A 16,953-nucleotide genomic window follows, 5' to 3' on the forward strand; every position below is an offset into this window, starting at 1 on the left:
TGACTTGTACTCGATACTTGGAAACACCGAGGTCTGGAGACAGTATGGTTTTATCCAGAAGAAATGCAATGTACCCTCGTGTACCAGCTTTCAGCAAGCTCTTACATTTGCTACAAAACATCTCTGAAGTAACTTCCTGCTCTTTCCCATGATGCAGGTCGATTTCTGGCACTTTTACTTTAGGCCGTCGAGTCAGTGCACAACTGTTACTCGATATTTTCTGGTTATGTGGTGTTTTAACTGCAGCAGACGCCTGCCGTCCGGTCTTGCTGATGTGGGCGGCCAGGTGGATGCTTCCCTGTCTCCCTCACATGGGCATCTCTCCCAGAGCTGTGAGCTTGGCTCCAAAGGAGAAGGACCCCTCTGGGCCCCGGGTATGAGAAGACTGCTGCTCTGGGGGACACCAAGTAGGACACAGGTGACGCTGCAGAGTTCAGAGGAGCAGTGGCCCTACTTCAGATCCTGCCCCAAGATCTAGCCCACAAGAGCCTCCAGTAACAGCTCTCAGGGGTTGAGGGTCCTTATCTAAAAACGAAGGCTTGGGATGCATTCTTTTCAGTGTCCCGTCTAGCTCTCAGATTGCATGCTCTTAACAAGTAAGGTGACTGCTCACAGCCACGGGTGTGCCCGGAGACAGAGCAGGGGGTGGACACAGCCTGGCCCCAGCCCTTGTCTAAGATATGAGGCAGTCCTGTAACAATGCAAACAATGCGGCAAAGCTAAAAGAAAGACTCACAGGCTTAGAGAAGACGGTCAAGTGTCACGGTGTGGACAATAAGTAAAATAACCTCAAAATCCTATTTCATCTAAATCCATCCATATCATTTTATTAGAATTATTGATTTTTTCCCACGTTCTTGCTGAATAAAGATGGATTACTAGGTAGCAAATTTGTAGATAGTAAAACTTACAGGAAATCACTCAATACACAGAATACATACATAGAAGGAAGTCCAACCCAGTAAAATACAGTCTAATTTGATGACATAAATATATAAGAATAAATCTAATGTAAGCCATTTACACAAAGAAAGAACATCATATTATGTTTATTATGTATTTGTGTAAAATACATATAATGTGTGCATGGATATAAATATGTATTTAATATAATATATAACAGTCAGTGACTGTCAGTCTGACTGAAAAAGGGTCAAGACTCTTCTGATGGAGAAACCTGGGGCTCTAGAATCACAGAGTTGGCTCTTCTTGATGACTCTGGGCCTCTGTCTGTGGGACCAAAGTGGGGCATTCACCCTGTCCCCTTTCCTGTGTGCCCAGGATAATGTATCTCTTAAATGGACCGCATGCATGCTGATTTGCCCAAGAGAGCTACACAGTGGACAAGTCTTACCTCGCAGATAATCAGGTGCCCAGATAGGTCCCACACTCCTAGACTTTAAAGGCGTGAAAGGAACCAGCTGATGCCAACTGTCTGCTCCCACTTGAACAACAAAGATTCATTGAAAACATATCAGAGAGAGAAGATGCTCCTCATCTTAGTGTATGGTTAGGGACAAGAGAAGAGAGGTTGGTTACAATGGGTTACATTGGAGAGGACAAACTGAGAGAAATACAGTCATTTCTCCCCCAGTTAAGAAGTAATGTTTGTCTCAGGCGCTCCTCAAAGATAAGCCAATGTATAATTATTAACTTAGGTCTGTAATAGGTTAGAGATCTACCAAAAATAAATATGAGCAAAGACTGGCTCTGAGAGTGCCCTGTCTGGGAAGAGTTAGACATACAGCCAAATAAATATGCAATGATAGCTATTTACATAGAAGTGAATTACATTAAAAAGTCAGGCACACATTTTCCCTTAATTTAGAATTCACGTTTATTTCAGGTTGTGAGTTGGACTTCAATCTTGACAGATTTAAGTGGTAATCTGTTATAGTATGAGATGGCATGCAATGTATTTATTGACATTTCAAATTACAGCATTTTCAATGAGAAAGGTATCTAATTTTGAGCTACTGAAACAGCATGGTGTAGTCATATATTTCCTGTTGAATAGTCATCACCTAGAGATACAGGATTCTTATTTATAGCAGCTATCTAGGAGGGAGTGCCATGTACAAAAAGTGATGCTAAATAGATGAAAAGTCGCCATCATGATTACTAACATGCTGCACTTCTATTTTAAAATGCTAAAGAATCCTATGATATTTCTGCATTTAATAATTGTGTGAGCTCAATAAAAAAAAAACCCACAAAATCATTATTTCCTGACATTAATGAAGTCAACTTTCCCAGCACAATTTGAATAGGCAATTGAACAACGGGACTCAAAAATGCATTAAAACCAGGTCAGCTGCTCGGCATTTCCAACAATATGTCCACAATTCCATGAAGGGTAATCTTAAACCATTTTTCAGAACAGCCTGTACATCTTTATCTTAAAATTCCAAATGTTTCAACAATAGACGATTGTTAGAACTAGACAATTATTTTTCAGCACCCATTGATTAATGACTTAGTCTGTGACACAGGGAGAAGCTGTAGAACAAAGAAGTCCATTATAATAATGCACGGGCATTAAACCATCTTCATTAATAGAATCTTCGAAATGCAGTTTAGCATAAAACCAAATATGCCATAAAGAAAGTGGAGAGGTGAGAATTTTGAATATATTTGGGAAACTCACTTGATATAAAAGAAGATTAAATAATGTTATTGCCTTCTATTAAAATTCTCTCTCACACACACATAGGCACACACAAAGATTTAACTGGTAACAACTGTCTTAAAACTGCATTTTTAACACTATAAGAAATTGATAATACTTTTAAATTTATATATTCATAGTAGTCATTGGCCTTACAGAGACCACTATTTTTTTAAGAAAATATTTATCTATTTATTTGATTGCATGAAGTCTTAATTGCCACACACAGTATCTTCATTGCATCATACAGAATCTTTTATTGCGCACACAGACTTTCCAGTTGTAGCACACAGGCTCTCTAGTTGTGGGGCATGGACTCTCTAGTTGTAGCACACGGGCTCTCTAGTTGTGGCACACCGGCTCTTTAGTTGTGGCACACTAGCTCTCTAGTTATACACAAGGGATCTCTAGTTGTGGCACACAGGTTCTCTAGTTGTGCACACAGACTCTCTAGTTGTGACACATGGACTCTCTAGTTGTCACACACGGGCTCGCTAGTTGTAGCACACAGACTCTTTAGTTGTGGGGCATGAACTCTCTAGCTGTACACACAGACTCTCTAGTTGTGCACACAGGCTCTCTAGTTGCACACACATGGACTCTCAAGTTGTGGCACACAGACTCTCTAGTTGTACACACAGGCTCTCTAGTTGTGGCACATGGGCTCTCTAGGTGTACACACAAACTCTCTAGTACACATGGGCTCTCTAGTTGTGGCACACGGGCTCTCTAGTTGTGTACAAAGACTCTCTAGTTGTAGCATATGGGCTCTCTAGTTGCGGCACACAGACTCTCTAGTTGTGGGGCAAGGACTCTCTAGTTGTACACACGGACTCTCTAGTTGTGCACGCAGGCTCTCTAGTTGTGCACACAGACTCTCTAGCTATGGCCCACAGGCTCCAGAGCACACATAGCGCTCTCTAGTTGCAGTGCATTGACTTACTGGACTTGTACAAACATTTGTAAGTTATACTATTCTCTAACCAAACACAAACTAATAAAAGAACAAACAGCAACATCAATAACATCAACTAAAGAATCATGCCATAGCAGTAAACTGAATGAACTTCTGAAAGCAGCTTTTTGCAAGTAAATATAAATATATGTGTGTACATACATATGCATATATGAACTTAAACAGATACGAAGGTGTTTCTAAATAAATCAGATCTCTGGACATTTTTAAAGTCCCAAGTTATTTTGGAACGGGGGTGGGTAAAGTTGCTGTAATGTAACTTCTCTGTAGTACTCTGGACCACTTTCTTCCCATTTCAATCTTGTGGACATCAGCTTTTACCAGAGTTGACCTCTTCTAACCTCAAGGTTAATGATACAGAATGCAATTAATTAATGAGGTTTCCTGGGCATTTAACCCTGGCAGGCATGAGGCTGTCTTTGTAGGTCTGTTTTAGATGAGCGTCAATCCTGGTTTTCTTGGAAGAGAGGAATTAAGACTTCAGGGCAGGCTCAGGGAAGGAGGTGTTTTCTCTCCTCTGTGAAATAAGAAAACAGTTCTCAGAAAAGCCACTGTGCTGAAGGTTGGGCGGAGGAGGGATGGGAGTGGAGGAGGGACAAGGTGTGGAGCAGGGAGAAGGTGTGGAAAAGGGAGAAGGGATGGAGGAAGGATGGGGTGGAGGGACAGGGGAATGGAGGGTATCAGGGGTTTCTGCATCCCAACCACAGGCAGCCAGCACTGTCTGGGTGAATGTGGGATCTTCTCCAAGCTGCTTCTCTTCCTTAGTCCCTGCTCCCTGAAAGGAGGCGGTGATCCCCGCCCCTGCCCCAGCAGTTCGTGTGTTCTATTAACAGAAACTTAGGAAAGACACTGTTGCTCTGGCCTCTTCGGGGTTGCTCCCCATCCCCCCGGGTGAGGTCCCCACGGGGCTGCCTCACTGAACAGGTGGTGCCGTCTTCACTGAAAACAAGGAGGAAGGGCTGCCTCTGCCCTATCCTCAGAGGACAGTGTCCAGCACTCAGAAGACATTGAAATGGGTACCTCTTCTCATTCATCCGCCTGCTAACGCAAGAGATGCAGGAGATGTGGGTTCAGTCCCTGGGTCAGAAAGATCCCCTGAAGGAGGAAAATGGCAACACACTCCAGTATTCTTGCCTGGAGGATCCCATGGACACAGGATCCTGGTGGGCTAAGTCCATGGGGTCTCAGAGAGTTGGACTGACTAAGCACATTCTCATTACTCATGGTGGTTATATCCTAAAATTTTGTCACGAACCCTGAATTAGTGAATATTGAACTACTCTTATAGAGGAAATACAGGGTTAGGTTCCTACGAGCTTCTGGTCACATTTTACTCAACCAATCAATACCTAACTTTGATTCTATGTGTTTCTGTTCAAAGATAGCTTGTTCAGTGTACTGTGGATCCATTGACATCAACCCTACTGCCCACAGCGCTGCCATTCACATCTGAACACTGCTTAGCACATGGCTATTTTTCCCAGGTCATAGCCTTCTTGAGCTTAAGCACAGAGGACTAGGCTAGAGCCACTTTAACAGCAAAATCGCCAACAAAATGCATGAACATGCAGAAGGGACCTATGCTTGCCACCTGAAACAAGAAGGCAGAGCACTGGCTCCCGGCTCCTCCACTGGGAAGGTCCGGGCTAGACGACTCAAACGTTCTTCACTCTGCACAGGTCAGAGAGCCACCTGCACAGAAACCACACTGGTGCTGCTTTAGGGACACGAGCTGTACTCCAACCAGTGGGAAGGTTCACAAATAGGGAAACTGAGAGTAATGAGGATAAACATAAACATTCCATATAAAAATTTTAGCACTCAGCTCAATAAAGAAATGCTCATAGGAGTGTATTATCATTGGAAGATAATGATAGTTCCCGGGAGGGCGCAGCAAGGGGCAAAGAGAACCAGGCAGCTTGTTAGGCAGCTTGCGCCCATTCACAGACATGGTAAGAATCCGGGGGTGCATTTTGGGTTCTGAAATAATTCATCCGAGGTGTCCGGTAATTATGTTACATCCTTCACCTGAGTTAAGAAAGCACACAGACGGAAACACCACTGTTTCTTGAGGTGTTTCTTTTAACTTTCCATAACATTTTAAAAATGTGTATAAGATACAATACTCACTTATAGATTATCTGACTTGAGGTCCAGTGCACAGGCCTCACTATGCAACTTGTACATATTTCATCATCTAATTTGTTGGTCAGTGTCTAACAGTAAAATGCTCCAACATGTCACTCTGTTGACTGCATATTGATAAGCAAACCCTACAGCTTCTAAACATATGAAAACTTCCTTTCTTTATTATTGGACTCTCCACACTAAATCAAATTAGAACTAATTAAAATGTACAGCTATAGCAGAACAACCAGTTATCTTTGACATCTGCAAACTTTAAAACATGTTGGCATACAAAGAATTTTTGTTTTTTCTGGATATGACTGGTCACCAGGGCAGCCAAGAAACTGCTGCAAGAAGGAGACCAGGTTATCTTGACTGGCCTGGTGTTTTCATCACCAACATCACCATATGTGAAGACACACCACAACTTTCTCTTCAAAGCTTAGGTTTCAGACTATACTTAGCACTTCAAGGAGCATGGATGCCAGCACTTCCCATCATTAAGTTACAGACTCCTGCTAATCTTCCTCTGAATTTTCAGATTTCCGTTGGGCTGAGCAGCAAACCCAGAGGCCCCCATTCAGGATCATGTCCATAGCTTCCTTGAGTGAAGCGGGGAAAGGGGGCTCCAGCCAGAAACAGGACAATGAGGGCAGCAGTGGCTTACAGAAAACAGGAGGGCACCTTGTCCCTCTGGGAAGGCAGGCAAGGTCAAGGTTCTCAGACCCCATGCACCATCCAGACAAGACACTGGCCGATGGGCTCTGACCTCACGTCTTCCCAGAGTCCCAATAGAAAGAAGCTCCTCCCTCCCTACAGTCCCCCCACTACCCACGCCACAGGAAGGAGCAGGAGACAGAGAAAAATCTGGGGATGGGTTCTGATTCATGGACCAACCCTTCTGTCTAGGTAGATCAATGTCCATTCTGCTGCCCCTTCCTGTTACGGGTCCTGCTTCTACCTCGGCGACCACAGGCTTGGATGATTACGTGCTCTGGAGGAGGAGGAAACTGGACTGCTGGACGCCACATCTAGACCAGGCCCTGAGAGCCACTGGGGCATGGTTCCTTCCCCTCTACTGTGAGTACAGCCATGTCCTCAATGTGGGAAGGAGGAAGACCTGCTGGAGAAGGCACATTGAGAGTGGACCCTTATTATTGCTGTGAACCTTTTAGATTTGGGACTGTTTGTTACGGCAGCATAACCTACAAAGGATGACAAATAGTGTCTTATTGGCTTGGGTCAAATGCTCTTCAACACCTCATCAGTCCTGGGACGCTCCCACATAGACACATTAGAGCCAGGAAAATGGGAGGCGGGGAGGAAAGAATTCCTGAAGATAGAAGGAGCTTCACAGGGAGAGTGTTGATGCAGGTAGTCATGACTGTGCTCAGACAGCCAACCATTCTCCCACTGAAATGTTTCCCATGACTTCTGTGTAAAATGAAATTCGGAATCTTTATCCTCCTGTCAACAGCCTTTCAGTGACTCCTCTCAGTTCATCTAGCCAGATCTCCTGCTGTTTGTAAAATTCTGGGTAAGCCAGAATGATTTCCTCGGAATCCCTGGGGGAAAAAAAGAGAGTGAGAGACAGACCATCCCTGTTCCTTTCTGCCTGAAATGTCTCTCCGGTCTTCAAACCTGTATATCTGCAATGCCGGGGAAAGCTGGTTTTCCGCAGCAGGATTCTTACATGCAATGAGGAGTTCTCAGACCACTCCTGTCGTGTCTGTTCTTAAGCCATAATCTCCTCTTGTTTATACTGACACTCCCAGAGCTTGCTGTAAGGTTGCTGTGAGTTACTAGATACCTTTTGGGTCACGGCATCTAGCTTCTTCCACACCAGGATGAGCAGCTCCCACCATCATAAGGCACACGTGCCTCAAGGGCCGTCTCGTGGCCTTGCCTGCAGCAGGTGCTCGGGGTCCTTGGCCAGGTCCTTCTCGCCATCACTAAAGCGGATGTGCACGACTGATAACTCATTCCTGGTAATGGGAAGCTCTCAGAAACCTGCTCCACCTTTCTGGCCCAAGCGAGCCATCTCTCCCTTCTTTGAAATAAGACTGGACGTGTGTGTTTCACGTGTCCTTCAGGAGTGTCGTTGCCCAGGATTGGACATACCTGCCAATGTGGTGAGCTGCACCCATTCCTTCTGACTCAGTGGATTAAACCAGAGAACAAAACAAGACACAGTCTTCTCTCACACTTTAGGTTTTAGAATCAGTGTGTCAATTTTCAATTTCCTTTTACTAAACCAGGCACAACAGTTATTATTATGTTCTTCAAATTTATCCTCTAACCACTATGGCATTGCATTATTCACTTGTGTGGACTTTTTTTTTAACGATTCCCTTAGCAATAAAACTAGTTCTTTTTTAATTCTAAGGTCTCATTCTTTGGCACTCTTTTCTGAGATCTCAACATCTGGGCACTTAGCCACCAAAACTGCTGTCTACAGCAGCCTCTGTAGAGAAGGCGTCTTCACGGGGTGATTTATCTGAGGATCTTGTTCCCCTTTATTAAATCCTTGGGAATAGATTCCCCTCAAATATTCTTGCTTCATTAAAAAAAAAATGATTTTTCATAAGATAATTCTAAGGCAGAGCAGGACGACCTAGATGCTCTATAGGCCCTCCTGAGGCGGGACCTGGGCTGCTCCGCAGTGCCCCCAGGTGGCTGCTCGGGGACCCTCAGCTCTGGGTCCCAGGGTCCTGAGGGCTCGGGTTGCTGGCGTGTCTGTCTGCATTCGTGTGCATGTGTGTGTGCATGTGCTTGCATGCATGTGTGTGCACATGTGTCTGTGTGTGTGTGTGCTTGCTTGTGCGTGTGTCTGTGTGTGAGTGCACATGTATGTGCACATGTGTCTGTGTGTGAATGAGTTGGAGAGAACAGGTGGACAGATTTTATGATGAGTAACCTGGAAGTAACATGGCTCTTTGAAAACTCATTCCTTCTCCTTCTCAGAACCAGTAACAGAAAACAGACAGCATTTGGGACAAAGACTCAGATGGTGATGAACATTTAGGGTTGATAATGGAGGTGCCCTGAGAGGTGAGTGTGTTGTAGGGAGTTCTGCAGATGTCACTCCACAGGCACAGAAGAGAAAGCAAGCCTCAGCAGTGCGGACTCACTGTTGCCAAGTGCAGGGGGGCAGCTAGCCCATCATCCACACATGACAGAGGGCTGCAAACAGGCCCTCTTTCCTTCCTGTGTCTTCCTTTGTTTCTCCCTATTGTTTTCGGCTGTGTTTGTTTTATCCTGTTTGCCCTTCTTCCCTGAAAAGCTGGCATCTGCCTCAAACCCAAGGGCTGCAGCATCCTTAAGCCCACACCGGCCTCTGGAGGAGCGGGGTGATTAACCCCCGAGCTCTGCTGTGCTAGCAGAGAGGTGGCAGGAGGAGCCCTGGCTCCCTGGCCGCCTGCTCAGGGCTCCAACCAAGCCTGTGTCTCCGAGATAAAAGGCAGCTTCCTCTCCCACGAACACAGAGACAGCAGGTCCTCTGAGGGTCGTCACGGCCACTGACTGGGTCTGTGCGGGTGGAAGCCTGCTCCTCACATCCCAGGCCTCCCAGTGACAGGACGACCATGCCTGGCCCTGCAGAGGCAAGCAGGGCTAGAGTGACGGTGCTCCTGCAGCCAACAGGCCATGGTCACGCCCCGTGCTCAGGAGGCACAGGGGAGCCATAATCGTCCCTGACCCTTGCCCACAGAGTGCCCTGGACAGAGGTCAGCTGGCTGCATGGCCTTCGCCTGCAGTCCACGAGGGACTGTCTCTTCTCCAGCTCCACTGATGAAATGTTAGAGTGTCCGTGTGGGCCAGGCGTTCGTGACACAGAAAAGAAAACCATCTTTACACTGCAACTTTGTTTGTAGCTGAGGTGACTAGTCCCTCACACCTACTTGCTGACCAACAGAACCACTTAACATACCAAAAAAGTATTGGTCTTTTGTAAAAGATCTTGATTTCTGCTATCTCAACTTGTGATTCATTTCTTGAGACACTGATGATGTAAGAATCCCAAAAAAGTCATCATCTTACCCAGTCATCTTACCTTAGTCACCATCTGTACCTAACTGTCCATGGGGGTAAAACTGGAAAGTATGTTTGAGCCTCTTCACTTTAACACACGTGAAGTGCGGCTTTGATGGGATCACTGTTTATCACAGCTTTGGTGGCTGACAGACACAAAATCCTTGTGCAATGAGATACCACAGGCCAAGAAAAACAACAAAAATAGGAAGGAAAATAAAAAGCTTATGTACCTCAGGTAAAGACTCAGGAAGCCCAGAGAAGATTATACTGACCTTATTTCCTTAAGTTCAAAGATCCAAATTAATGTATGAAAATTCTCTTTCATGCCTTTTTTCTGATTTTTACCAAAAAAAAAAAAAAAAAAAAACTTTGAAAAACAAAGTAAGTAAAAGTAAAAACATAACATACATGTGAAACAAATAACTGGGGAATTGAATGCTTGGGTGTTCACTGAGCTTTAGAAATAAACTGTATCTTATCACATGGTGCAAGTTGTGAAAATTACTATTATGAGGTTTAGGGAAAGCATTTAGACTAATGTGCTTAGTAGCCACATCCAGGTATAGTTAGGATCAGAATATTATTGGTTGGAAGCATCTGGGCTTTATAGAGATGTGGATTTACTGTTTTTCCTCGCTGCCATTTTTAGAAAACCACCTCTTCTCCTGTTCCTCTGGGATGTCGTATCGAGAGGGATTGTGGCTGTCACATCCTGAAAATTCCTGTAAGAAAAAGACTCCGATGCATTTCAAAGCACAGCTGAATGGATGGGGGATCACTGACCTCCTCAGGCCAAACCATTTCTCTTAACTGTGTGTCCCAGGGGTGACCCAATGACCCCATCTGTCCTCAGGAATCTCCCGTAGTAGACAATTGAAGTAAAAACAAGGTGTTTTCCTCTTTCATATCAATAATATAAGCTGCTCCCCTCACACAAATACTTCATGTCTAGTGGTAAAAAGAAGTGTGCGCTAAAGGGTTTTCTTCTGTGAGTGCCTGACGCTTTCAGAGCTCACCTTCCACTTGATATTCATTCTATAAACATTACCACTTGCCTTCATTACAGAATATGCCTTAACCACAAAGACCAGTTAGGTCAAGTTTATACAGAATATGCAGTGATCAGTCTTCCCTGGTGGCTCAGATGACAAAGAATCTGCCTGCAATGCAGGATGCCCACCCAGTGATTAAGAGAGTGTCTGTTCCTTATGATCTACTAAATGCATATCAGTGAACAACACTGACTATCATGGTGACTGTACATGGTGCGGGGCGGGGTCCTCAAACTTGACTAGACATTCACTCACCTGTGGAGACCTAAAGATGCTAACACTTGACTCTACGTTTAGAAATCCGATTCCCATCTTGCATGGAGACTTTGAGATCTGCTTTTTATTTAACACTATAGTAAGTAACCAAGGTTAAGAGTCATTGTGTAAACATGGATCTCCCAATGTAGTGGCATCAGGAACTTTCCTAAAAGATGTCTTGAATTTTTATAAATTTCTAGTACAATTTTTTTTTCTTTTTTTGCCATTTTCTGTGGTTCCCAGTTGTTAAGAACTGAAAATTATTAGGTCCAACTGAAGGCTCTTGCGGTTAGAACACCTATTAAACTTCACTAGTTTAGTGTTCTACAGAAGATGCTACTCCTGGGCAGGTAGTGTCACCCACCAGGAGACAAGATAATTCATGTCATCTAATATTTTTAAATATGTGCCTCATTAAAACTATTTTCATTTTCAAGAGGACTCAGTGTCCAGTATCATGAAATAATTGGCCTCATCTTAAGGAGAATGACTTTCTTTCTAAAGAGAGCTTAGAGAACTATGTCCCTTGTCATGTAACACTGGCTTGTGTTGAAAAATGTCCCTTTCTACAAAGATGCCCTAATTTTTAATCCCATGTGATTTACTCGCATAGTTTACCTTCTTTTCAGTATCTCCAAAACAGAAATGGTCATCGTACTTGAATATACATTTATCAAATCATCTGGAGTGAGAGGGGTTTTTTTTAGCTTTTTTATGATTGTAATTAATTGATTTATATTTTAGAGCAGTTTTATATTTACAAAAAAAAATTTACTGAGAGTTCCTATATAATCACTCCCAGCTTCTCCTATCAAATTCTGGGTTGGTGGGGTTTTTTTCTTTCTACATTTTATCACTTCATTCTCTTGTTCACATGGTTTCTGAAGAGAAGTCTAATGTAATTCATGTCTTTGTGCCTCTGTACATAAGGCTTTTTTCCTCAACTCCTTTTGCAACTTTGTCTTTGATTTTCTGCAGCTTAAATATGAGCCTGGTTGTAGATATTTTTATATTTATTCTAATTTGTATTCTCTGAGATTCCTGGATCTGTGGTGTAGTGTCTGCCATTAACTGTGGAAACTTTTGGCAATACTGTTACAACTATTTCTTCTATTTATTTCCTCCTTCCAGTATTCTTATTATACCTTTTATAACTATCCAGTAGTTCTTGGATATTCCGTTGTGCAATTCTTCCTTTTTTTTCTCTCTGTATTTTAGTTTTGCAAGTTTCTCTTAACATTTCTTCAGGCTCACTGATTCTTTCCTCAGCCACACCCAATCTACTGAAGGCTCATCAGAGGTGATTCTCATTGCAGTTACAGCTTTCCTAGCCTTTCCTTCTGGTTCTTCCTTAGAGTTTCCATCTCTCTGCTGACATGACTCATCTGTTCCTGAATGTCATCCATGTTCTTCATTACAACCTTTAGAATGTTAATCACAGTTATTTTAAATTCTCCATCTGACAATCCCATCTGCCAAATCTGAGTCTGGTTCTGATGCTTGTTCTATCTCTTCAGCCCATGGTTGGGGGAGGGGCAATTCTGTTTTGTTGTCTTTTGTGCATGCCTAGTATTACTGTGTTGTTTAATGCTGCACATGAGGTACCAAGTAGAAGAAAATCAGGCAGATAGACTTTTAGTGTGAGGATTTATGTCTATGCAGCTAGGAGTTAGGCCATGTTCACTGTTTGCTATGACTCCAGGTGTAAGAGGCTAAGGTTCCTCCTGGTGCCCTAGTTTTGTCTCCTCTTCTTTGGATTTCCTCTTCTTCTTAGATGAGGTCTCTTTCAAGTGTGTGCCCCATTTTCACATGGGAGCCCTGTTAACATGGTGGTGATGGAGCAGGGGAGGCAGACGTGTTCTGAGTCTGAGGACAAAGGGTCAGGGCTCAGTCTGTTAGGGAGCCTGTGCCCTGGGCTGTGACCCTCGTTGAGCTTCTCAGTATGTTTTTCTGCCCTCTCTTAGGTGGGACGGGATGGCTGGCATGGAGTGGAGTTCAGTTTTCCTGCCCCACTGGTCATTTAGGCTCTGATAACACCAAGAGTGTAGGTCCAGGTTAAGTGGCTTCCCCTGAGGCAGGTCTTGTTAAGAGGCACAGAATGCTCTGTCCCATTTCACGATGGCTCCTTTCCCCTCCTCCTGCTGGAAGCCTTTGGGGACTTCTCTCCAACACCCACTATCAGAACCTGATAGGACTCCAGGAGGTAAAACTCTCAAGAAGCATGGGACTCCCTGTGACTGGGTGCCCCTGGAGTTCTTAACTCTCAGACTCGTCTATACTGGGCCTCCAGCAGCCCGTCAGCTATGGGTCTGATCTGCCAGGGAGGCTTTCCTCATGTGTGGGTTTCTGCTCCTGTGAATTGTGGTGTTCTGTGTCTGCTTGTCTGTCCTTCTGGTTTCCCTGTGACCTCACTTCTCTGATGCATCTGAGAAGAGTTGATTTTTGGTAGGTTCAGCTTTCTTCTTGCAATAAAGATGAAAGTGATGACTTTCTTCACATGTCCTGTAGGAAACTGGAAACCTTATCATCCAAATAGAAAATCAATATTCTTTTGCTTGATGATCAGGAATTCAAGCTGAAACCTCACTTCTGAAGATAAAGGGATTTTAAAACAAAGGTCACCTGTCACCTTCCTGTCTCTCGTGGGCAGAGGGGCTGAGGTCCCATGTGATTAACAAATTCAGCCACGTGTCTGCTGGAATGTGGCACCCAGGTCGCAAGGGCATGAAGTGAAGCTTCATAAAGGAAGTTTCAATTTAATTGTGATAGAAAAATAGATGAAGATTTTAGAAACAAGACGATTGGGTACATTCTCTCAGATGGTCTCCCTAGGAGGTCCCTGGGCTCATTTAGTTGATGTTAAGGCCTCTGGTTCCCCAATTGGGAGATGAAGGGAGTGGAGCCGAGAAATGATGTTCACACAGCTCCTCATAGACATGGGGAGTGGCTGTGCCCCTGAGGGCTCTCGGAGAGTGGGGGTGTACCCTCCACAGACAGCCCCTTCTCAGGGACCCCACGCACTGGCTTCCACACTCCTGCCTGAATAGCAGCACCCTGGGCTAAAAGAACTTTGAAATGCCTTGCTCAGGCCAGTCATTTAGGGTCTCCTTTGCTTCTAACTTTCTATAAAATCCACGGAATGTTACAATGAGGAAGATCAAGTTATTTGGAGAAGAGAGGGAGGGGCAAAATTTACTTAAAAATTTAGCTCTGACTCTCCTTTAAAATTGTGCCCAAGGTGAATGGTGTTGACGCCAGGCCATGAGCCTGTTCTCCTTTCCCCAGCATCATCTCCCATCCCCAGGGACACTTCACCTGTATTTATTCTTGTGGATGAACCAGAAAATGCCTTCCGAGTAAATGGGCCAGCACAGGGGCCAGTCCTGACCTGCAATGGCCACCCCCACCTTTCCCACTCAGGACCTTGTGGAGATCATATCTTTGCAGGGCAGTTGGAGGGAAAGATAGGTGCTTCTTAACAGGAGACGTCAATATCATGACGGTCATGACCACTGTGCACAAGGCTGTTAACCACAAGAGACATACAGCTGAATGTGTGGATCGAACATGGTGGTTGTTAAAATAGGACGAGAATGAGTGGGATTACACCCTCGCCCGTCGCACGTGCTGAGACACCTGCAGTGGTGGTTACCCCTCTTCGGGAGCTAAGGGAGCCCACTTTCTGAAGTGAGAAGCTTGTGTTTGATCTCCAGTTGCTGTTGCAATTACATATCATGAGAATGTAACTGACTTGAGTGTATGGACCTCCCCCATTTATTTAAAAACATCTTTAAAGCAAGCTGATTTACAGTATTATATTATCTTCAGGTGTATAACATAGTGATTCAATATTTTTATAGTTAAACTCCACTTAAACTTATTACAGCATGACAGCTCTATTTCTTGTTCATATCCTGGTTGCTTATCTTTTTTATACATAGTAGTTTGTACCTCTTAGCCCCCAACCCTATCTTGCCCTTCCCCCTTCCCCTTCCCCACTAGTGTGTCCTCTATATCTGTGCATCTGTTTCTGTTTTGTTACATATATTTTTTTATTATTTAGATTCCACATATAAGTGATAACATAGAATATTTGTCTTCTGACAGATTTCACTAAGCATAATACCCTCCAAGTCAATCCATGTTGTGGAAAATGGCAATATTTCATTCTTTTTTATGCCTGAGCAGTATTCCACTGCCTATATGTACCACATCTTCTTTATCCATTCATCTGTTGATGGGCACCGGGGTTGCTTCCATATCTTGGCTAATGTAAATAATGCTGCTATGAACACTGGAGTCTGTGTCTTTTCAAATTAGTGTTTTCAATTCCTTCAGATATATACCCAGGAGTGGGATTGCTGGCTCATGTGGTAGTTCTATTTTAAGTCTTTTGAGGAGCCTTCCCACTGTTTCCCATTATGGCCGCATCAATTTGCATTCCCACAGCAGTGAATATGGGCTGCCTTTCTCTGCATCCTTGCCAGCATGTTCTAGTCCTTCTTTTGGATGATGCTCATTCTGCCTGGTATGAGGTGGTACCTCATCATGGTTATGATTTGTGTTTCTCTAATTATTAGGGATGTGGAGCATCTTCTCGTGTGTCTTGACCATCTTTATGTCTTCTTTGCAAAAATGTCTATTCAGGTCTTCTGCCCACTTTTAAATTGAGTTGTTTGCTTTTTTATACTGATTTGTATGAGATGTTTATACCTCTTAAAGATTAATCCTTTTTCAGTCATATCATTTGCCAGTATTTTCTCCCATTCAGTAGCCACATCCATTTATTTTGGTATTCTCAATATTTAGTACACATATTACTATCATGACTCAATTATAAAATAATTTCATTTCTCCATTGTATTTAAAGATTTAAAGAATCTAAAAAGCAATATATTTATCAATACAACAGTTTTCAGAGACATAAATGATCATGCTGCTGCTGTTGCTAAGTCGCTTCAGTTGTGTCCAATTCTGTGTGACCCCATAGATGGCAGCCCACCAAGGCTCCCCATCCCTGGGATTCTCCAGGCAAGAACACTGGAGTGGGTTGCCATTTCCTTCTCCAATAAATGATCATATCAGTTATGAAATTGTTAGTCCCTTGAAAAAATGCAATTATGGCACATCTAGTAATATTTTACTATAGTTTTTTTAAAAAATAGTTTTAGCAAAGTAGAAATATATTCACAAATCATAGAAGTCAAAAACTCACATTTCAAAATTATTAAAATTCAATACTAAAATTATTGAAATAACATTGTACATGTAGGTTATAGGTGTAAGATTAAATTTTTCAAATTCCATCTCTCAAATTTTCCCTTTTTAAAAGAAATACCATATTAGTATATTTCCCTTTCTTTATCACAAACTGTTTCCTGCATATGGAAGAAATTGCAAACACTTTAATAATAGCCCAAAGTGATTTTCCGATCCAGTCCTTTACAGGAGAGCCTGGAATTCATTATTGCTTTAATGATGGGCCTCTTGACTCCAGCCAAGGATGCTTGATATTTTCGCTGGTGTCTTGTCCACTGGGAGGTGGTCACTGACAGGATGGATCAGCAGCCTGCACTGCATTGAGATGCAGAACAAATGGGGCTGAGTCCCTCCCGTGTGGCTCTGTGGGCTCTGCTGCCACTAACAATTACCAGGGACAGGGGCACAGACGCGCAGCAGGAGGCCTGACCCCAGCGCGGCAGCTCATTTTGCACCCCACTTATTCAGTGCGCCCTGCCCTGTAATCTCCCCGCATTGTTATCTGTGCGTTTACACAGTCACACCTTCATTATGTCCCCAGGGCCGGCATCAGCTGTTTGTCACATCTATTGATTGCACTC

The sequence above is a fragment of the Cervus elaphus genome, chromosome 23 (genome assembly GCF_910594005.1).
Source record: "Cervus elaphus chromosome 23, mCerEla1.1, whole genome shotgun sequence".
NCBI classification, from domain to species: domain Eukaryota; kingdom Metazoa; phylum Chordata; class Mammalia; order Artiodactyla; family Cervidae; genus Cervus; species Cervus elaphus.